The sequence below is a fragment of the Podarcis gaigeae genome, assembly GCF_964106915.1.
Source record: "Podarcis gaigeae genome assembly, chromosome: 7".
NCBI lineage: Eukaryota > Metazoa > Chordata > Lepidosauria > Squamata > Lacertidae > Podarcis > Podarcis gaigeae.
In genome coordinates, this window is record NC_139683.1 from 58,823,110 (window position 1) to 58,847,334 (window position 24,225).

The window sequence follows — 24,225 nt, forward strand, 5'->3', positions numbered from 1 at the left end:
CCTGAAGCACTATTGCTGGGTTAGCGGAGTCTGTAACCTGAAGCGTCTGTAACCTGAAGCATATGTAACCTGAGGTACCACTGTGCTGCATCTTGCAATCTCTCCCTGGGAACCATACAACTGATGTGTGTGGCCCCAGTTTGAGCAACCACTTCACACGCTCTCCAGAGCACACACATAATCAGGAGAGCGGGGGAAAGAGTGTGAGACAACCTACTCTTCCCAAGCCCCAAAGCTTTCCAATCTACCCTTTCTCTTATTGTGCTGAGCTGCAGCAGAGAAAAAGATCAGAAATGCAGGGAAACCCAGGCTATCTTTGCTCAGTCTCCAGGTGAGTTGCCCTCTGACCACACATAGCTGGTAAAAGGGCAACACACCATTCCTCGGACTAAAGACAACAGCAGAGTCACCACAGCAGTAGCTGATGGGAAGCAAGTACAGTGGTTACAATGGGAGCGGTTTGAAGGGAAGTGAGGCAAACAGGAGGCAGCCTGCCATTTGGCTAATCATCCTGCAGCAGTTGCTACTCACTCTATGAGAGCTGATAGGAAGCAATTGGCACAGCTAGGTTAATGAAAAAATTAATGCTCTCATGAATGTGAAGAAGGATGCACTTTTGTAAACTGTTATATAAATTATTGGAGAGTGACTCATTATTTTGACCTTGTTTTTGACCAACATAACACAAAATGTGTCTCGGTCATCTTTGATCACACAAGCCTTTTATTATGTTATCCATTTTACAACCTAAAGCTCCGACTTTACGTGCCTTTTTAAAACACGTGCATTTTCATAAAAGCACCTAAATTAATTTCTCAGTCAGCTTGCATTCCAGGTTACCAAATGTCAAGATCTAAAACCCGCAGTCAGTGGCAAATCTTGGCCCATCAAATCTCAGCGCACCAGCAGACCTGTTTTAGTGGAATGAGGAACCCAGAGCAATAATAAGTTCTTAATAAGTCAAAGATGAGCCATGAGAGCTCACAGAGACCTGAGCTCTGACAGACTTGCAAGGGACTCACACTTCAGAGGGAATAGCTAATAGAGCTGATTAGAAGGCGGCATTTTAAATTGCCTGTGTGATGTCGCAGGAGCAAATCTATCATGGAAACATGCATTGGAACCTCAAGAACATTCCTTCTTACCTAAGACAAGTTTGTCACACATTAAGACAGCATGCCTAGGTTCAGATGTCTGTGCAGAAGCAATTCTTATTTCATACCGTTATTATTAACGTTATTTGATTGTATTGTTTTTAATTGCTGAATTTTATTAACTGATGCAAACTCACTAGAAGGGTGCGATATAGGTTTATAAGAAAGTAAAGAAATGTAGATAGGGTCTACATTGCAAACCACTGAGCTGTTTTGTGTTGTTAACAAATACTATGCAAAGTTATTTAGGCTGATAATTTGTATTCATTTATTGAATTCAATGGGATGCGTTTCTGAGTACATAGGAAGTTGCTTTATAAGTCAGTCCATCTAGCGCCGCACTGTCAACTCTGACTGGCAGCAGCTCTCCAGAGATTTAGGTAGGGGTCTTTTCCAATCTTACCTGCAGGGCCAGGGATTGCACCTGGAACCTTTTGCATGGAAAGCACATGCTCTAGCCCTTCCCCCATTGGAGTAAATCTATGGGATTGCACAGCTAAAATACTTATATTTTAATGTGGTGGTTCTCCTCCCGAACAGGCCCACTCTACTCAAAACCTACAATATGAAAACTTTTTAGTATTCCAGTTAACAGATGGGGTAACTGATGCTGAGAGACAGAAACTTATCCAATGTCACACAGTGGATTTAGGAATTAAATCATTCTCCAGAAACATAGCATAATAGTGCTTGCTGGAATAATACATATTCTTAACAAATAGAAATATACATCATACAAAACAACAGTGAATAAATTGCTTACCTGCACATATTTTATGTTCTGTTTCTCATCAATTTCATTTTGGTTTCAGATTGCATAAGCTACTTCCTTTAGGTCTCCAACATCGACAACATAGGATCTTCTGCTGGTGGTGCTGGTGATGCTATCTTGGGCTCACTGACTGAAGAAACAGCCTAAACATTCAGAACAAGGTGGGGAGAGAGACGACAACTCTGAAAATGAGGGAAATCTTTGCAAGTACGGTAATCTTTGATTTACCAGAGCAAATAGCAGCACTAGGTTCAGTGCGAAACCACTATTTTCCTGTTTGAATATTCCTGCAATACTCAATCTTTTCCACTTATAGACAAGGTAAAAGTTGCCCCCCGTTACAGAAATGTGATCCCATTCCTGCAATAATGTGTAGAACTACTTTCCACAAGTTTCCTCATCACATTATGAAACCACACTTCCACCTCGCAACTTGGTGCCATCAGGAAAACAGAGTATGAGTGCGGAGACTCAGAAAATGACAGCAGCAATCCACACATTGAATAACGAAATGAGTTACAGTTCTGTCAGGGCCAGCCCTACCATTGGACAATGTTAAGTCCGTATCTCAGGCAACAGATGCTTAGGCACAATGGCAGCAGCCCCTGGCTGTTCCTCCTAAGGTCCCCTGGTCTTTCCCTTCCTTTGGAGAACAGAGCTATGTATGCTTCATAGCATCTCTTTGCACACGAAAGCTATGCTTTTGCCTCAGACTCATGATAGAGAGCACGATCCCATCACCAACGTTGAATCAAGATTCACCTAACAGTCCAGTCAGCTTCCATACTTTGAATGGGGGTCACCATCTTGTGCTCCACCGAAAGCAACAAAATATATTGGGCAAGATCTGGGACCAGTTAGCACAGAAAACCCGTTTAGGGCAATATTCTCCTAGCAAATGCAATGTGCTCTGCTGCAAAGTCATGTATGTTTAAGAACTGAAGCACACAATCAGAAGAATCACAGGAGCCCCTCTATACCATTTCAGCCTGTAAATGGGAGATTGTATGTATCTCCCTGCAGATACAAAACACACATGTCTGGAGGAGAAAATCCTAGCTTACCTTCTCCCTGACATGCTAGTTGGCGAGGCAAACATCTGCCCTCCATCCTTCAAACCTCATGGGGGTCCCACGAGATGCAGCGTAAAAAATTCTCCTCAAGGAATATTTACAAGGGTTAGCCACTCCACTGCTATACTGAAGTATGCTTTGTTAGTATTCCACATTGCTGCTGATGTTGAATCATAAGACGGAGGAAGGCTATTGTTAAGACAGAAATTGCCTCAATGGATGTGCTGTAATTCCACAGAACCTTTACTCTGCCTGCAACAATGGAAACCTATTACTCTAACTATGTAGCCACAGCAGATATTCCATTATATACCACAAAGGGCCACTGTGGCACACACTGCATATGCATCTTAAGACAACGTATAAGAGCTTGCAGTTAATTTCTTCTCCTTCATGCTAAGTAAGAGAGGTATGGAAGGCCACCTGAGAGCTGCCTCTTCGGCAATTTATTACCCTCTACTGTTCCTTGCAGGTTCTAACAGATGACAGCCATTCGCTTTTAACAACATATTGCCTATGTCAACAATGAAATAATTTGCTTTATGGTGAGTGTATGATTCCCCCCCCCCATCTGTATTCCACCTCTGTATGGAAACTCTGTTGCTACTGACCACCAGCTCTCCTATTTTAACAGCTGTGAATGTACCATGTGGTTTCCCACCCCACCACCCCAGATCCTGGAATCCCTGCAACATGAAATACATTTGCATGCTAATTGGCCATGAGGGTGTTCCATTAGTTTTATTTTATTTTGTTTTGTATTTATTCTAACATATACACTGAATTACCAGAGGCTGACAAATGTCACACACTCTTAATCCTAGGGTGCCATCTTGTCTACAGTACAACCAGCAGCTACAGCAAGAACACCATACACCATATAGCCAGATTTTTAATTTATTTTTGTGATGTATTCCAGTGGTAACCCTTGCCATTCCTGGCTTATATAAAGCATCTATCAGGAGAGGACTGACCAACTGAATGCCGAAGTTTGTGTGTGTGTGTGTGTGTGTGTGTGTGTGTGTGTGTGTAAACAAACTTTGGCATCCAGTTGGTCAGTCCTCTCCTGATAGATGCTTTATATAAGCCAGGAATGGCAAGGGTTACCACTGGAATACATCACAAAAATGGATGTGCTGGTTGTACTGTAGACAAGATGGCACCCTAGGATTAAGATTGTGTGACATTTGTCAGCCTCTGGTAATTCAGTGTATATGTTAGAATAAATACAAAACAAAATAAAATAAAACTAATGGAACACCCTCATGGCCAATTAGCATGCAAATGTATTTCATGTTGCAGGGATTCCAGGATCTGGGGTGGTGGGGTGGGAAACCACATGGTACATTCACAGCTGTTAAAATAGGAGAGCTGGTGGTCAGTAGCAACAGAGGTTCCATACAGAGGTGGAATACTGATGGGGGGGGAATCATACACTCACCATAAAGCAAATTATTTCATTGTTGACATAGGCAATATGTTGTTAAAAGCGAATGGCTGTCATCTGTTAGAACCTGCAAGGAACAGTAGAGGGTAATAAATTGCCGAAGAGGCAGCTCTCAGGTGGCCTTCCATACCTCTCTTACTTAGCACGAAGGAGAAGAAATTAACTGCAAGCTCTTATACGTTGTCTTAAGATGCATATGCAGTGTGTGCCACAGTGGCCCTTTGTGGTATATAATGGAATATATATATATATATACACAAAATGCAATGACTCCTTGCAGGAAATCATTGATATGCTGCCCTAAATTAAATATTCAGTAAACCCAAAGAAATGTATCAAATGCTCACCACAAATTTCACCTTTTCAGGTAAGATGCTCATGGCAGTGGCTGCTGGAAAATTATTGGGTGGACCCATTTAAATTTGGCTTTGGCATGGAACAGGCTTGATCACTCTCATGCATAACCTATCCTGGAAAAAGAACAGGAGGAATCTGACCTTGCTAATTCTCCTCAAACTTTCAGTGGCTTTCAATACTAGATGGTTCTGATGGACTATCTGGGATGGCAACTGACTCCCAGCTGTCCAGTTCTCATTTTGATGGCAGTCTTGAGAAGGCGATGGCAATGGTGGCTCTTGGTAGTTACGGCATGGTGTGGAGCAGGGCTACGAAATGCTATGGAATATGTACATGAAACCCCCGGCGACAGTCATCTGGAGAAGTTGGGTGATATATCATAAATATGTAGACACAGATACAGCACTGTTTCTCTTTTTCATCAGAATCAGGGAATGCTGCAGCTGAGGGCAGTGTCCGAAGGCATGAACGGGCTGAATGAGGTCCAATAAGCTTAATCTACACAAGAAGAGGCACTGTTGATATGGAAGGAGGTGTTCTTGCCAGTGAACGAATTCTCCTGCTCAGCACATTTTTCACTACATTCATCCAAAAGTGCATAAAGTAGCAACTTAGGAAAAACTATTCAAATAAAACACTTAAAAGTTTAGACATCTGCATCTGAATTCTAGCTGGAAGGCACTGAAGCAAAAAAAAAAAAAAAGGAAAGGAGAAAAAAAAATAGCCTTTGAAGAGCTGATCATTTTATAACACACAGAAAATGTGCTTCTTTGGCTATGTACCTAAACAACTGCCTCTATTAAAAACTACGGCACCATTTTGGTTCCAGACGGCATGCAAAATAATTCATAAATGACAAAGATCAGTGGGCTCGGTGCAGCTGTTGAACGCCTGCACTTTGGCCACCCACTTCAGTGGAATTGAGAGCTTTCGATCAACTCCCAACTCTCACAGGCCTTTGAACAGTACCAGAACATGTGTTCGATACTTTAAAAAAAATAAAATCTGGAGCCAGCCAAATATGAAGGATTAGCAGGCCAGGCAATCTTGCAAGTGCACCCAAGCATTTCCTCCCCATTTTCCATTGAACTTTTTTTTTATCAAAAGTCTTCATGGGAAACATAAGTTCAACAAAATGATTTCTGCCCTTCCTTCTCAGCTTTTAATCTTCTCAGATTCTGTAAAAATAACTCAAGAGTATTAGCTACTTGTATTTCTAATTAGCCTATTACATTTGTTACTGCGACAGCCAAATAATTTAATATATACCCAAGTCAAAATACAAGCCCAAGTCTTATTTCCATCTTTGGCACTGCTGTTGTTTGTTTGTTAGTTTAATAAGGTTTTCTTTTCACCTCTTTAAAAAAAGTTGTCAAACACAGGAAAGGAAAAGGAGAAGAAAAAAGAGGAAGGGAAGGGAAATGAGAACATTATTTCCAAGTTTGTGATCTAATTAATTCTGGCACAAAACACTAGGAAGGGTTACTGGACTGTGTGGATTTGAGTTTGTGCGTATGCATGTATATATCCTGTTCCAATCTACTGAAAGCCACTTTGTGTATCATTCAATCAAAGGAGAGAATATAATTCTCCTAAATAAATAAACAATCCACATTTGTACCAGAAATTACCGTATCTTTACCCAAAATGCTGATTTCACTGCCAGCATTTATATTTCAAATGAGGTTGCAATTTTATTTTTTTTAAAGAGCACCTTTAATGAGATATTAAATGTTTGAAGCCAGTGCTGCTTAAGACAAGACAATAATATGGAGAAGATCGAAATGCAATGGTTGGCTGCATAACTAGGAATGATGGAAGATGCAGACCAACAGCACAACATCTGGAGACCATTGCCCTGCATTAAAAACAACATTGTGCAGAATCTCTATGATAACTAAATGAGGGGGGAATTGTCAATTCCAGAGAAAAAGGGCTAGTGCAGAAGCAAATCTACTTTGAAATAACACTGAGCCAACTATATGTTGCCTTACAAATCGTCCTCAATTCTGCTTAAGATATATGAGGGAAAATAGAAACAGGTCAGCTTTCTGCAGAAACCATTTACAGTGGTACCTCGGCTTAAGAACATTTTGGAGGTCTGCTCTTAACCTGAAACTGTTCTTAACCTGAAGCACCACTTTAGCTAATGGGGCCTCCTGCTGCCGCGCTGCCACACGATTTCTGTTCTCATCCTGAAGCAAAGTTCTTAAACCGAGGTAATATTTCTGGGTTAGCAGAGTCTGTAACCTGAAGCGTATGTAACTTGAAGCGTATGTAACCCAAGGTACCATTGCACTATTGTTACTATAGTCTTGTATTTAGAATACTTGCATAGTGTATCTACCCACACATCCCAACTTTAGAATCTTATCAGCATTAGGTTTGCTGTCATATCATCTAGGTACCACAGCTGCCTCTAGGGTTTGGGTTACCTGCCTTTCAGCACTGCTGACATATGCTGCACATCAAAAGATGATGTAACCTGGTACATGAACAATCTCTCATTCATGCATCACTGATGTCATTCCTCCCCTCCCATTAGTATAGCAAACATATAGCCTCAAGGGAAAGAGATGTGGCTAAGATGTTTCATAGCATTTCAAGAGCGTCTTTATAAGCAAGCTGGAACCATGTTCTGCCAGAGCTTGGTGACCAAGAGCTTGACGGGAGAAAAGCATGCACATCAACAGCTGCTGATCAGTAATCAATGACTTTCCTTCCTGGCAGTCTTGCCTACTCTCCAAAGAATACGAGGTTTGGAGCATTCAGAAATTCCATGCTACTCAAAACACCTAAAGCAGCAGAAAACTAAACAGCATCTAAATAAAACCAAATGCTCTGCAAAATGTCTCGGTAATGCAGATGCCGGAGATACAATCTTGTGGGGCCCTTCTCTTGCTGGCTATGCTTGCATTCTGGATTAGATTGGCTGGCGCATGAATTTAATGAAGCCATACTTGTGAAGTGAAGAGGTACTTTGTTACAGTGTTCTGACCTTCACTGACTCTCCTGTGAATTGTAATCTATTGCTGCTAGCAATAGCTGTGTGTATGGGTGCTACAAAGTATATAGAATCAGTAGGCCATCTAGTCCTACAATGCAGGAATCCTGTCCACAGCCATCCCTCAGTGAACTCAAACCATCAAGCTTCTCGTTAACAGTCAGACCCACTGACCCACAGGAAGACAGTTATGATGGTTAGGACTTCTGTAACTGGATCTATGAGATATTTTATTTCAGCAAATAATAGGTGTATTTAAACCAAGGCTGTATTTTGTTCTTTTCCTGGTTCAGGTTAGCTTGGGTGTTTTGTTTTGTTTTTCTTTGACAACATGTTAGCTCATCTTTTATCTTCATCAGCAGACAAGACATAAAATTACCAGTTTTATTATATGTGTACGACATGGTGCTTGTGTTCCTTTTAATTGGCGATCTAATCAACGTTCGAATTTGCACATTAGCAACCCCAGTGGGTCAGGGAGTAAAGCATAAACAATAATAAAGACTGCAGCATCAAGACTGCAATGGAAAGAAATCAATCTGTTTACCAATGTACAGTGCTTCATTCAGAGCGTATCATTATTTTCCTATGGATATTCTGAACTTTGAAGCAAAACACAGAAACATAAAGCAATAGGTGAGAGCAAAACAATACTTAGAAAATAATATGGATTGAGTAATCATTTGAATGGGAAACTTAGGTTTATTATTTCCTAAGGGAGGAGCTGGGGTGGGGAGAGTGTGCAAGCTGTGCAGAAGTAGGGGTGATGTGTTGCATGAATGGTCCTTTGTTAGGTGTGGGGAGAAGAGATGAGAAAACAGGAGCTGTGCAACAGGCAGCAGGGGTTGGTATGCAGCTGGCTCTGATGGGCCTTTGCTGATCATTGCTGGAGGCAGAGAATAATCTTGTCCCATCTGCAGTTGTGCATCAACAGACCCTCAACAGACCCTTCAAACCTCAAATGGATTGGTTTGTGAGGACTGGGATTGACCTTTTGCCTCTAACCAAGGTAATGGGGAGGGGATGGCCTGTGTGTGTGTTTTGGCAGAAGGAGAGAGGCAAGCTATCTGCAACAATAACTGATTGTTTGGGTTGGGAGTTTCTAGTGTTATTGGAGTTGGCCTACTCCAAACAGGACTCCAACAGAAGGGGAAACAAAGGATGAGTTGGTCAAAGCTTCAATGACACACTGGGCAACGGAAATAAGGCATAACATTGACCTAAATCTTTGGGAGAAACTTTGGAAGAATGATTTGAAATTTATTGCATGCTATACACTGAAAGAGAATAATATGAAAATGATTCATAGATGGTACCTAACTCCAAGTAGATTGGCTAAGATGTATAAAGCAGAATCAGATCTGTGTTGGAAATGTAAAGAAACGGAGGGAACTTTTTCCACATGTGGTGGACATGCAAAAAAGTTAAATAATACTGGGAAATGATTTATAATGAGATGGAAAAAATGTTTAAAACAGCCTTCCCAAAAAGTCCGGAGGCATTTTTGTTAGGAATGGTGCAGACAGAAATCCCCAGGTGTCAGAGAAACTTATTTATGTACGCAACAACAGCTCCTCGCATTTTGTTAGCCCAAAAATGAAGAGTGAGAGAGGTCCCGGGTAAGGAGGATTGGCAACTTAAGATGATAGAATATGTGGAACTAGAAAGTTTAATGAATAGACTAAGAGAGCAAGAAGAATATTTATTTAAAGAGGAATGGAACACTTTTGCTGACTATATGGAAAATAACTGTACATATCTGAAAACGCTAGCATTAAGATAAATTCAACAGTTTAATTAATAATTGAATGATGTAAAACTGGAGAACCATAAAAAATGGACGTAGTAAAATATGCAGGAATAATAGATAAACAAAATGAACCAGGGAAGGGGAAGAAGGGAAGTCACTGAATACATGGTATTATGTGAATGTTTATTTTGAGATATTAAAATGAAAACTTAATAAAAATTATTTATAAAAACAAACAAACAGGCCTTCTATAGGTCTCCCCCGCCTGTTAAAAAGGCCACTCTCCAACACCATTTCATTTAGTATTGGTAAAGCAGTCTAAGCACTGCCCATAATCTTAGTCACATTAAATGCCATCAGTTATCATCAGGTATGTCAAGGTCTAAGGAGATGGTGTATGTACATAAAATCATTTGTACACCTCAATTAAAGGATATGTGTATATATGCATAGGTACGTGGGTGGCGCTGTGGGTTAAACCACAGAGCCTGGGGCTTGCCAATCAGAAGGTGGGCAGTTCGAATCCCCACAACGGGGTGCTCCCTTTGCTCGGTCCCTGCTCCTGCCAACCAAGCAGTTTGAAAGCATGCAGTACAAGTAGATAAAATGTATAGCTCCAGTGGGAAGGTAAACGGTGTTTCCGTGCGCTGCTCTGGTTTGCCAGAAGTGGCTAAGTCATGCTGGCCACATGACCCGGAAGCTGTACACCAGCTCCCTCAGCCAGTAAAGCGAGATGAGCGCAGCAACCCCAGAGTTGTCCACGACTGGACCTAATGGTCAGGGCTCCCTTTACCTTTATATATATGCATTCATGGATAGAACTGCAATTGCAGCTGGTGCTTTTGGGGGTGGTGCACCAGAGTTATTCCACTGTTCAAGGGACTGGCTGCTTTTCAGCTTAGAAAACAGAGTGATTTTAAGAATAGAATGCTGTCTGTTATGATATAAGCAAGGAGAAAGTACTGATGTGTTATATGCTGTGTACTGAATCCTCACAACAACTTGGTTAGGTAGATTAGGCTGAGAAACTGTTAGAGTAAGAGAGGGTAAAGGTCACTTCACAAGTTTCATGGCTGAGTTTGAATCCTAGTCTCCCATGTCCTAGTCCAACACTCTAACCACTATGCAACTGTGGTTCATATTAGACCCTCCTAGAGACACTGTCACTAATACTGTCTGAAAATTTAACCCACTGAAATGAGAGCTCATAATATGCATTTGATTAATCAAATAAACTAACATTGCGTCCTGAGAACATCCTCCCCAAGCTACGTTAGATGAAGCAATCACAATTAGATTTTGCCACATAGACTTCCTGGCTGTCAAAAACAGTTCACACGATTTCATTGTATGATTAATTATTTTCCGGATGTCGTGTCACCAGTTGCCAAAAAGGAGGAGCCTGCGTTTCCACAGTGGGATTGGTCTACATTATCAGTTCTAAAAAAAACTGATCCTTGGCATGCCATGATAAATTATCAATGTGGTCTTGAAAAGTATTTGGGGTATTTAAGTCACCTAGGAGAACTTTTCACATCTCTGGTTCAGAAGTACTAGATAAAAAGATACTGAGACAATCATTCAAAATTGCATCATACAAAATGTACATACAAAGGGAAGGAAATTAAGAAGCATGCCTTTTTATACATACTGTTCCTTCCTTTCAGTAAGGAAACACACCACATTTATTACCTCGCTGCTGAAAAGAGTATGGATGCTCCTCATCTCCCCATGGAAGGTACAGTGGTACCTCTGGTTACGTACTTAATTCGTTCTAGAGGTACATTCTTAACCTGAAACTGTTCTTAACCTGAAGCATCACTTTAGCTAATGGGGCCTCCCGCTGCTGCCACGCCACCACCGTGTGATTTCTGTTCTCATCATGAAACAAAGTTCTTAACCCGAGGTACTATTTCTGGGTTAGCGGAGTCTGTAGCCTGAAGCGTATGTAACCTGAAGCATATGTAACCTGAGGTACCACTGTATCCCTAAAAAGTCATGGTCCCAGCAGCTACAGTCAAAGTTAGTGTGTTGCCCAGTTGATGGTAATGAGTGAGGTAAAAGCCACAGCCTGTTCACCCAAAAGGCATTTCAACACCCCTTCTGTTCCAATGCAGGCATGCCTTGCACATATACACACACAGTTTTGCCCGGACTCTTATGACTTGTTCTGACCTAACTGAATTTATTTATCCTGTCCACCCTTAAGTCTCTTAAGCCTTAGGATCAAAGAACTCCAGCACTCTGGGTATAAAAACAGCTGATAGTGAACACTTAATTTGACTTTCACAAAATAATAAACAGAAGCGTTTAGCACAGAAAACGAGCCCCAGTCTAAAAACAACCCATTGTTGTACAGGTTTTAATATTTATTGAACTAAACTGAATGCATTGATCTCATATAGCTCGAGCTGAGTCATCAGTTTAGTGGTGGAGACAAGTCAAGGCAAAACTAATTCACTTGCGCCCAAAATTGTGCAGATTTCTCATCCGCTTATAGCTAATTGTGTCTTGTTGTAGCTCTCTTATATTAACGTTAACTATAAACAAGTGTTGGGTTCTTGCTTAATATTGTGCTGGTTTTATTGTTGTGAGCCACCCAGAGGGCATACCTGGCCATAGGGCTGGGGCATAAATTTAATTATACCACCAAAAAATTAAAGCAGCTGGTAGTGATGTGCACTTTTAACTGCTACTTCAGAGCAGATGTCTATCTCGTCTAACATCATGCTTCCTACAAAGGGCAAAGCTCATTCCCACTGTTGCTTCTCAGCCACTGGGTATTAGCAATCTGCTTGGAGCATAACACAAAACTATGGTTAGTGTTGAATGCAGAAACTTTGGGCTGATGTGCATCTCCTCCTTCTCCAGTGCAAACCCAAGGAGATCAGGAGCATTGACTTCTGTTTTCAATATGTCATGATTTATCATTATGTCCAAACCTGAAACTATGGTTAATCTTAACGATGGTTTAGGAAAACAAGCCAGGATCAACCATGGTTTGAAGTTGGCTTGTTCCCCTAAACCACAGTTAAGATCAACCACAGCTGCTGATAAAATATTAAGCTGCACTTAAGATGGCACATGTTTTCCTGTTGTCTGAAGGCTCAGAGCTAATTAATGTCAAGTTAATGTGGGCAAGGGGGAGCAGCCTAAGCAGGTGGCAAATCTCTACATGTCATCCACTGGGGTGCAGATCCACCTGCTATCTAGAAAGCATTAAGTTAATCATCTTCAGTAAAAATATCAGCTAAGCAATCATGTGCTAGGTATAGAGCAAAAAAGCCACTCAGAACCAATGTATGATTATCTGCCTTTGCTATTGTACAGTCATACCTCAGGTTGCAAACGTGATCCGTGCGGGAGGCACATCCACATCCCAAAGCATTCACAGCCTGAAGCGCAGCGTCTGTGCCTGCGCATGACGCAATTCTGTGCTTCTGTGCATGCATATGACATCATTCTGAGGATGTGAAAGCTCTGAAACCTGGAAGTAACCCGTTCCGGTACTTCCGGGTTTGGCGCGGTCCGCAACCCGAAAAGGTGCAACCCGCAACATTCGTAACCCAGGGTATGACTGTACCTTTCTACTCATAGATTTATTTCATCCCCCCCCCCCAAAAAAAAAAACCCAAAACCACTCTTTCCTCACCTTACAATCTTTCAAAAATCCAGAGAGCTCTGGTTAGTATAAACTATGGTTTGTTCAAGCAAGGACAGGATCAAACCATGATGCAATGATCCTAGTTCCTCCTCAAACGATTGTTCAAACTAAACTAACACACACTGGAAAGCAGCTCCAGAGATTTGGGACAGAACAGTGTGTATGCTACAGAAAGAAGGGGGCATCAGTAAAAGCAATCTACTCTTCTCTGCTGTTAGTTGACATCTCTATTGGATCAAAAGTTCTCCTCTGAATGCAAGGACACCAGTTAACTTCAACTCTTGTCTTTAGCTTAGCTACACAATCAGCAGAATCACAACATGTAGCTATGCTACTTCAGAATACAAGTGGGGCTGCTCAATGAATCCTCCCATATATATATATATCCAGAAAAATAAAATCTTCTGGAACACAGAAAAGCAAAACTGATCTCTGTGCCATGCAAGATTCCCTGAGAAAATTTTTAAAGAGTTAAACATGCAACACCCACCCTCCTTCGGCAAAACAAAAAAACAAAAAACAGTGCTGTGAAACAGTCTAGTCAAGTGCAACTATGTGACAAAATTCTGGTGAGTATGTGGCTTTGCTCTAATTTTAATCCAAGGCATGTGTGTGTGGTCTACCATGAAGAATCACAAAATGTGAACTAATTTGCAAGTGGCGTAATAAAACGAGTCTTTCTAATTACTCGCTCCTCACTTCATATTTTTAAAAAATGCTACACATGGCTGAAAAGAATAAAGTCACACATATTCCATATTGGAAAGAAGGAAGTATGTTAGAGCCCTGAAAACATTTAGAAATATGCATAATGTTGTAAGATTTTGTCAAAATCCTTAGGGGACACACTAACAAAATTGTGATCAAAACTACGCACACATTTTAAAGGTGAAAAGGCAGCCGTCTTAGGCAGTTGATTTTGGGAGCAATGAAAGGGCCGAAAAAATGTTATTTGATTTAAAATTGTTGGATTTTTACCGCCAGGGAAAGGAAGAAGTGCTTGCGGGATTTTCTGCCTCAGGTGACAAAATAAAATGACCAGTCTTGGAGGCTGCATCTTGATGGAGAGGGAACATTTGCTATTCCATCTCAGACAGCAAAATTTCTTAGGACATCCATGAAAACCCAGATCAAAGAAAAGCTGCCATGGAGATTTCATGGGAACTAGATAGAACACATGTCCTTTTCCATTTTTATCTCCTCTTTGCCCTAACATCTGCTTTACTCATATGACAAATGGTGATGCTTGTTCTCCTTCTAATGCCATAATTTTGCCATCAATATTTACATCACTTCGGTAACAAAAAAGAATACTTTCAGTACATATCAGAATGTAACTTAAGAAAGGATTGTTTCTGACTGATAAACCAAATTTATACAATTTTCTCAGTCAAATTCCTATCAACTTCGAAAGGAGCTGGGTTTTAATAAACTATTTTTCATTAATGTTTCTGCCGTTCCAAGCTCCCCTTTTCATCTGCTTGACATGCTCTGTCAGACTGATCGTCATCATTCCAGTTCTGGGAAAGTTGATCAACTACAGGCTCTTCTGTCGGAGATAAGAGGCTAATGATAACTCATCATCATGACGACAGGCTTGAAACAATTTACTGCTGCAATGAGAAAGCAAGCACAGGTTGGTGGCGCACAGATGCCTTCTCGGGAAACGGGGCTTTCAAAATGCTTATCTTCCCACCTCATTTGTTGGATGAATGAATGTTGCCTACAACGCAGGCTTAAATGTCATCGTGACACATCACACATGCAAGCAAACAGCAAGTATATCAATGAGAAAATCAATAGGGAAAGAGTAGCCAGTAATTACATGTCACTGATATTTTCCATATTTTAGCTCTTTCCCCCTCTGTTCTTCAAAACGGCCTCATGTTATTTCAAACACAACTAGAAGCTTGTAGCCAAAAGAACTGGCTTGTTAGCTCAAATCAGCAGGTGAAATTCAGCCTCCAACCCCTCACTCAACTGACTCTTGGGTACTAGGATTCTCATCGTCCAATGATGAGGCTTTTCCTGGCACAGGGATAGACTGAAGAAGACTTCACCTACGTACGTGAAGCTTGAGAGGGTTGGTCTTTCAACCAACCCTCTCAAGACTTCAGTTTCACCACTCACTGTTCCGTTCCTCAGAGGCGAAACTAGGCTGTATTTCACTCAAGTCAAAGACCCAATTTGGCACACCCACCCTACTCGCAGTTTGGCGCGCGCGCACACACACACCACACACACCTCAATGGCGCTCCTCTGGAGGCTTCACCTGGGGCAAAATACCTGGCTAGCCCCCCTGTAAATACAGCTTCCTATAGTCACTCTGCCTGTAGTCTCCCCCGAACTTCACTTTCCATCCTACTGTGATCTCTTCCTACTCAGCGTTCTTGAATTCAACCTGACTTTTCCTCCCATCATTGCAATGTGATGATTTACTCCCTGGTGACATATAGACTGTTGCTGGATACTGTCCTGAAATGCTGGCAAAAATTCTTTATATCATACTCACTCAAGACTAGTGGAGTCAAAGGCTTCCCTGCCACAGGTGTGATACATACGAATGAACAAACAAGGTAAGTATACTGTTTAGTTTCAGGTTTTTGTGGGCCCTCAAGATGCTTATGGGAGTGTTCTCCTTTCACCTGTCATTTAGTACTCTCTCAATTGTTCACTAACTATGTCCCCCATTCTTTCCTCTATGAAAGCTTACGCTGCAGTAAATTTGTTAGATTTTAAAGGGGCCATTTGTTGCTTCCAGGTCCCCAGAAACCAAACAGTGTTTTTCAGACCTAACCAGACCTCCCACTGATCAAAACCCAACTCAGAAAATGAGAAGACTGCAATCCTATGCATGCTTGCCTGGAGCAAATCTCATTTAGATCAATGGCATCTACTTTGGAATGGGTGGTTTTGCAGTAAATCAAACACATACAGAGCAGAGAAGGAAAAATGTATTCAGATAAATGAACAAGCCAAGCCATGGTCTACATATCAGTATACAAGGAATATGGTCAAGGAGTGAAGCATGCACCTACAGACAGGAAACATAAAACAGACACTCAGTGAAAAAGAAAAGGCCTAGCCAAAACCATCCTGAATCTGTGAATTTCAGTTTGAGTCATGCAGTGTATGAATATCCTAGAAATACACCAGGAAAAGGCTCCCTTGATTAAACAGTTTGAAGGCTTGCAGGACAGATGTGTATGAAACTGGAAAGAGATGGAACAACTCGGTAGAATTCCAGGCCTGCAATACCGCCACCACAAAGTCCTTCTCCAAACACTTCCCAAGAAATTGGGACAGGACCACAGGTCCAAGAGCCCAGCTTCGCCGATGACAATGGCAATATGAAAGCTCTATATGTGGTGTTTTATCTGTCATGACTTTCACACCTAGAAGCCATCAAGTGATATACACAAATCTGAGTCAACCATTTATGATCACAAATATGTCCTTTTCAGTATAAGCTGATCTGGACGCATCATTATGAATATTTGAGACAGGGTGTGTTGTTAGACAGAACGACAATTTTCAAGGTGTATGTTTATGTGTCAAAGTAGCCCTGTTATGGCTAAATATCAATAACCCAAAATATTTGCTTCCATTTCCATTTTGAAATTTTATCCAACGGCTTGCATATATGAAAGTGCAAGCATCTCCTTTGTTTTACTGTGGGCATTACATTATGAAACAAATTGCATCTAGAAACAACAACAAAAACCTGTGTGTTTATGCATACACACAACTTCTTGTAGTAAAGTATGTGACTTTAAAGCTGTAATGCACTGAATTTTGAATGTTGTAATTAATTCCAAAGGCACCGAAACTATTTGATGTAAAATAATGCTATTGTGGGAGAAGGAACTGTAAGACTGTAAGAAACCAAAACAAATAGTAAGGACCCAGATAATGCAGATGACCTTCCAAGTGGTAACACTTCACACCCACAAAAAATAGATGGTTTACACTGAATCTGCAAGTTGAAGTTTCTTGAAGAGGAAGAGGTAAGGCCATCTGCTGTTTGGAACAGAAAGTTTAGAGGAAGCACTGTGATTCTTTCAACAATGAAAAGATATGCAATGGTCTCCAGGTCACATCACCCCTGAAAAATTCACTGCTTACAGATTCATTCCCAAGCTTCTAGCAACCTTGAGGCCCTCAAATATTCTTTCTACCATCAGAGATTTTGATCAAAGCTGTCGGGGCTTTGAAGGACTTTACGCAACCATTTCTGAACAAGAGCTTCTCATATCAGTCTGTTCTCAGGAGTCTACCATGTATGTTTTGCTGACTGAATAAGTCTCCCTTCACATTTTTTCCTGAACTAGGCTCAACAGAAAGCTGCTCTCTCACTGTAGTTTCTTTGCATAAAGCCTTGGGGTATTTTCTATTTTTATCTTTGGTGAAACGGAACCTTTATCTTAGTTAAAGGTTTTCCTCTTAGTTACAGTCCAATTGCTAATTGAACACACTTTTGAGGCATACTTTCCCATATATTGTTTTGAGGTTTGTTTTTGTTGTTGTTTCAAATCTCAGTATCATATAATGTAGCAAAATGTGCCCCTTTAATTATATAGACCAGATCTACATATTTAAATATTTCCTTCTCTTTTTTCTGCTGAGATTTCCTCTCTCTGACTCCCTCTCAGTAATCACTACCAGAAATCAGAAAATGACGTAAAAGTTTACATACACACAGACTGTCTGACTGTCTCACTCACTCACTCAGCTTTCCAGAACATGGGACTCTGGAAAAGCTTTTTACCTTCCACAATTAGAAGTGCTGACAGTTAAATTTATGTGGCCTTCCCTAATGAGCATGCAAGGGAAATAAACAGCTGAACTTTAAAATTCCTTATAGAATGAGCACAACTATGTACAAACCAGTCATTCTCATTCTCTCTCTCTCTCTCTCTCTCTCTCTCTCTCACACACACACACACACACACACACACACAAACGGTAAATCAGGTGTGTTAATGGAAGCCCAGCGCCATGCTTTTCCAGTTGTTCTGTATTTCAGTGGGCACAGGGTGTGCACAGAGGAAGAAGACGGGGGAACCCCATTGCACAAGTAGAATTCCTTGTGCAGGGCTTCTGCTGATGGGACTCGTTAGGTAAATCCCACCCTGTGTATTTAGAGACACTATGCCAGGCTTCCTCAACCTCGGCCCTCCAGATGTTTTTGGCCTACAACTCCCATGATCCCTAGCTAGCAGGACCAGTGGTCAGGGATGATGGGAATTGTAGTCTCAAAACATCTGGAGGACTGAGGTTGATGAAGCTTGCACTATGCATTTATAAGAGAAAAAAGGCAGCAATACTGTTGGATGCAGATAACCATTTATTACACATTCGGAAATGTATGCTGCTGCACCTATTACCACATGGAAAGCAAGACATAAGTTGTGTCTGACCACTAGGCAATTTTTAACCACAAATCTGGAACCAATCAGAAATCCAAGGAAGTTCACCATACTGCCACATATATTTGCCTACATTATTATATATTATCCATGGAAAGTTCACAAGCAATTGCTAGAATCTTTTTGCCACCATCAACTTGGTGGATTTACCTTTAGTGTTGTCGCCTTGAACCTCCAGCTTTTCTAGCATCTTCTAAAACCATGGGGAAATCAAAGTATAAAGTCAAGGGCATAACCCTTGACCTCACTGTTTCTCCATATGTGGATAAACACCGGTGTGCCATTAGTCTTAAGGCATGATGAACACTTTAATCTCTCGGGAGATTCAGGAAAATAGATGGTAAGCATGGTTAAGAATACAGAGAAGGTTCATTGTACAGCACTTTATGAAGATGACCACAACTATTTAAAATCAATTACTGGTGCCATTGCTAAAAGAAGATAAGAGACTCTACAAAGATAAGGGTGTGTTCTGTCTCAAATAAACATTGTGTTATTTGTTTCTACAACTTAATTTTTATGTTTGTTGATCTGTTAACAACTGGTCAACAATTATCAATTACCAGGCATCAGTTGTTTGCAGCTATCTAGGCTATGTCCCAGCGCCTGCCAACCTAGCAGTTCGAAAGCACCCTCGGGTGCAAGTAGATAAATAGGGACCGCTTACTGGCGGGAAGGTAAACGGCGTTTCCGTGTGCAGCTCTGGCTCGCCAGAGCAGCGATGTCACACTGGCCACGTGACCCGGAAGTGTCTTCGGACAGCGCTGGCCCCTGGCCTCTTGAGTGAGATGGGCGCACAACCCCAGAGTCTGGCAAGACTGGCCCGTACGGGCAGGGGTACCTTTACCTTTAGGCTATGTCACCCTGTTGAAGCCAGTTCTCCCCAGAAGAAGAAAAGTCTCTCTGACCTTGTCATCTGCTCCTCTAAGTAGCAGCTTGGAAAGCCAAATATTGCACTCTCTTTTCACCTCATCCATACATGCCACCTCTCTTATCTCAGTCAGATTCAAACCACCATTAATCCTTCTTCTACAGCAAAGTTTTTTATCCTCTGCATTTGGAAGTTGATTGCTTCAAGTTTCTTTTCAAGTCTATAAAGTTGTATGTTTGTTTACATGAAAATATGGGTTGGGTATGAGTTTAGCTAACTGGATAGGCACACAGACTTACATGTGCTGAGGCCAGAACCGTATGGTCAGCCACACAAAGCTGAGAGGAGAAATCATGTGTTTTTGTTTGTATAACAAAGATGCCCTTAATTATATTATGTCCTACTGAGAAGAGTGAAAATAAACAAAGCTTGCTTGATTACTGCTTCTTGGAAGGTAGAAACACTTGCGCGTGTTTTTTCTCAATAAAAAAAATTGTCCATGGACTCCTTTGTCCAAACTTTCCCCCCCCCCCATGAGTTCTACTTATCACTGTATCTCCCCCGCACCCCAATTCCCTCCACCTTGTTTCTCCTGGTGTACGCACAACGAAAAATCAAATAGGTTGGTATCTTTGGCACAACATTTAAAGGAAAAAGGCCTTTAGGAAAATTACATCATTCGCAAACACACTGCGTCAAACTAGAGAAGCCACATTAACCCAGCCGCACTTTTCATCCATGGCATGCATAAAAACCCAAATACTAGGCACTGCCTCCAGGAAAGCAGCGCAGAAACCGAAAGAGCAAAATAAGAAAAGGATCACAAGTATAAACAACAAAAGAGCAGAGTCCTGGACTCCTGAAGGCCGAGGCCCTGCCACAGTGCAGGAGATAAGGAGTGAGGTGCAGCTCTAAATACAACAGGCCAGCTGATAAAATAGGCTGCCAAGAGCTAGTTTTAGCTGGAACAAATCAGGGGGGAAACCAAAGGGGGGGGGGGAGAAGAAAGAATGCTGGCGAATACCAGCACCAGAGTAGCTGAAACACAAGCACGCTTACTAAGCTAATGCATGACATGCAGCTTCACTTAATGGCTCTCTTACAAAGCCTGTTTGGACCAGTTTTCATTTCTTTATTAGCAACCCTTTCAAAGCTAGTATACTTAATGAAACACACTGTGCAGACCTTTCTCTCTCTCTCTCTCTCTCTCTCTCTCTCTCTCTCTCTCCAGGACTTTGTTCTGAATTCTTCTAAATGTATGTAAAACATTTCTGCACCTTTCTGTGCACAAGATCCAAATGGGCCCACTCATGCCACAGCCTTTTGTCTGGCACAGGAACTGCCCCTCCTTTCCTCTGCTCATCGCCAGCATCCCTGCCCTGCTTCACTCCTGTTTCCTAAAACTTTGATGACTCCCCTTTCCTAGGTCAAAACCCGCCCCTTGCATTTACCCAAAATAGTCTCCACCCCTACCAATTACAGAGATCATATAGATTCATAGAATTGCAGAGTCGGAAGGGACCTTGAGGATCATCTGGCCCAACCCCCTGCAATCCAGTACTATGCAGCTGTCACATGCAGGAATTGAACCTGTAACCTTGGCATTATCGGCACTGAGCTCTAACCAACCAAGCTATCCAGATCTTCACTGCAGAAGCTCCCAGAACAGAAACAATTGGAGGAGAAGCGCTTCCTGTTACTCCTGAGCAAAACAATGTTCAAATTCCCATTTAGAGATGAGGCTACAAAATTAAGAGCCTGCTTTGCATTAGGTTTGAATAAGAACATGGGACAATTTCTTTACTCTATAAATAACAACTTTCTCCCATTTGGTTTGCATTCAGGATATATTTAGCGTTCCACAGATGAGTTATTTTTCTCCTCTCATTACCTTGCTAGTTTGAATTGTTTTCCAGTGTGAAACAGAGGGTGCTGCCTTATAGCAAGACAAGTGACTGGTTCGCCTAGCTCAGTAATGTCTATAAACGCTATGCACTGGCTGGCAGCAGCTCTCGGGGAATCAGACTGGAGTTCTTCCCAGCAATACCTGGAAACATCAGGTATTGGACACGGGACTTTCTCTGTGCCATGCAAGGCCCTACAGACATACAATGATTTAATATATATGACCTACACAGCTAGGGACCTGCATACCTAAACACATGCTTACTTTCACACAGATAAGGTCGTGTGTATGAATGAAAAAAATATGCAGAGGGGGGGATAAACAGAACTGTGTTTCATAGTTGTTTCTTGTGCAGGTATCTAAAAACTCTGTGTGAGTTTTTTAAAAATGCAATAAAATCAAGTTTGGAATATTTATGTAGTAACCAAATCCTCACATTCTTTTGACATTTGATAGCAGGGTGTTGAAAATTGCCATAACCCTCAAGGACCCATCAGCCTCTGACAGTTTTATAGGATTACTAGGAAGGTTTCACAGCAGTAGGATGGTAATTTAAAACCAGGCCTCCTCCTGTTGTGTTTATAGATGCAAGCAGATGTGTGCTCATCATTCCCATACCTAACAAAAATCCGAGGCCTTGAACTTAGTTAGAACATGTTCCCAGAGCACAAAGGTTTGAGATCTGAATTTTCAGCTTGTGCACATTCAGGTTGGACTATGAATCTTAGGCAGGGGTATTTGGGGAGGTTTGCAGGGGGCATTGCTGCTGATGATGTTCAGTTTTTTGCAACTTACTTTGGATCTTATCTTTTTATATTTTTCTTCCATTGAAAAGCAGTGCTTTTTAAAAAATTCCTTCTGTTTTAAAAGCAGCACTCTGCTGTATTTCCCAGGAAGCAACTGTTAGGAATACAAGTCCAAAATGTGCAGGTTTTATGTCCTTGACCAAACATTATCACCACATTTTGTTCTCCCACCCATCCTCCTGGTAATGGTCTGATTACTGTGACAACTTATGTTCCATAGAATCATAGAATTGGAAGGTTGGAAGCAGGGCCGGATTTAGGTTTGATGAGGCCCTAAGCTACTGAAGGTAATGGGGTCCTTTATATGTCCAGCTGTCCTTTTGTCAACAACAAATTGTCGCTGTTTTTTGTGTTGAATATATGCTATGTGATATCCAGATCCTGAAGCTGAGGCTCCAATAATTTGGCCACCTCATGAGAAGAGAAGACTCCCTGGAAAAGACCCTGATGTTGGGAAAGATGGAGGGCACAAGGAGAAGGGGACGACCGAGGACGAGATGGTTGGACAGTGTTCTCGAAGCTACCAGCATGAGTTTGACTAAACTGCAGGAGGCAGTGGAAGACAGGAGTGCCTGGCGTGCTCTGGTCCATGGGGTCATGAAGAGTCGGACACGACTAAACGACTAAACAACAACAATATGCCATGTGGTAATTTATGGACCTAATAAGTATCTAAAACCATTTGCACATAACAAAATATAACTGAAATACTATTAAGAAAAAGTATATTAATAGTGAAATACAATTAAGAAGTATATTAATAAGTAAAATAATTATTAAGCTCTACCTTAAATTTATTTTCATTAATTCGGGGGGGGGGGGCAAGAGAGTGGGGCCCTAAGCTATAGCTTGTTAGCTTATATGTAAATCTGGCACTGGTTGGAAGGGACCCTGAGGCACGTCTGCTCCAACCCCCCGCAGTGCAGCTGCCCCATACGGGGATCAAACGTACAACCTTGGCATTAAGAGCACCACAACCAATAAAATAACTGATTAGTATCATCATCAAGCTAGATCTTTTGGCAGCTTTACCAATACCAATACCAATACAAAGTCTGAAAGGTGTGCTTAGCAGTCAGGGGTGCCTGAGGGTTCCTCTGAAAGTTGGAAATGATAGGAGCTGAAGTTTGAACTACTTTGCTGGCAAAAAAACCTAAAAAACCAGAAGTATTTGTGTCAGATCTGGCCAGTCTTAGGGTTTCACCCTGTCTGCAGCCATGCTGCTACTTTATTAAACTCCTGTTCTCACCTGAATAAAGAGGGTTTGGAAACCTGAGCATGCAGGAGCAGAAGCAGTACTTGGTCAACTACATCTCTAGTCAGGTTAGTAATCCAGGGAAGGGAGGGGGGGAGAAGAGAACCACATGACATTTCCAAGAAGAGCAAGGCAGCACAATGATGCATTGCTGATTCATAACTATGACTGGGGCATTTATAATATTAACTTTGGTAGCATTCATTTCAAAATCCCTCGTGCCTCTAAATCCCACTCAGAGCAAGGGAAGTATGTCACATTAGACAAAGCCATTTCTGCTGCGCCAGCAGAACTCTTTCCACTGGCCTCTGTCCCCCACTCCCTGCCCTCTGGTTTTATATTTCTTCCGCCTGTGCTATAAAATTGTCATCGGGTATAACATAACATGCACTACAGTAAGACAGGCAGGTTTTGGAGACAGTGAGGAAGGAAGAGAATCCTGACCTATGAAGTCACACTGTTACGAGTAATGGTTGCATGCTTGCCTAGCCTCAATTTATTCTCTCTTTTTTTAAAGGCTAAACTAGTGGTGTCGAGATTCTTGTAGAAATACACTATGACAGCAGTGCCATATGTACTGTGGCCTATAGCAGTGGTGACCAACCTTTTTGTCAAGTGTGCCACAGATCAAGTCCAAAATGTAAGAGACTCCTATGCTCTAGTGCAGCCATTCCAACCCAGCACCCTCCGGATGTTTTGGACTACAACTCCCATCATCTCTCACTTTTGACCATGCT

The 24,225-nt window shown here is 41.5% G+C and overlaps 1 long non-coding RNA gene across 17 annotated transcripts in view; it reads right to left on the bottom strand.

Annotated features, from left to right (window-relative positions):
- Positions 1-24,225, bottom strand: part of LOC310848256 — a 388,509-nt gene that overhangs the window by 194,412 nt on the left and 169,872 nt on the right. For 10 of the 17 annotated variants that reach the window (XR_014566218.1, XR_014566219.1, XR_014566221.1 and 7 more), the window contains one exon: positions 1,918-2,069. The exons of the other annotated variants lie outside the window; for them this stretch is intronic. This is a non-coding gene — a long non-coding RNA (uncharacterized lncRNA). The remainder of the gene's footprint in view (positions 1-1,917; positions 2,070-24,225) is intronic. 17 annotated transcript variants of the gene reach the window in all.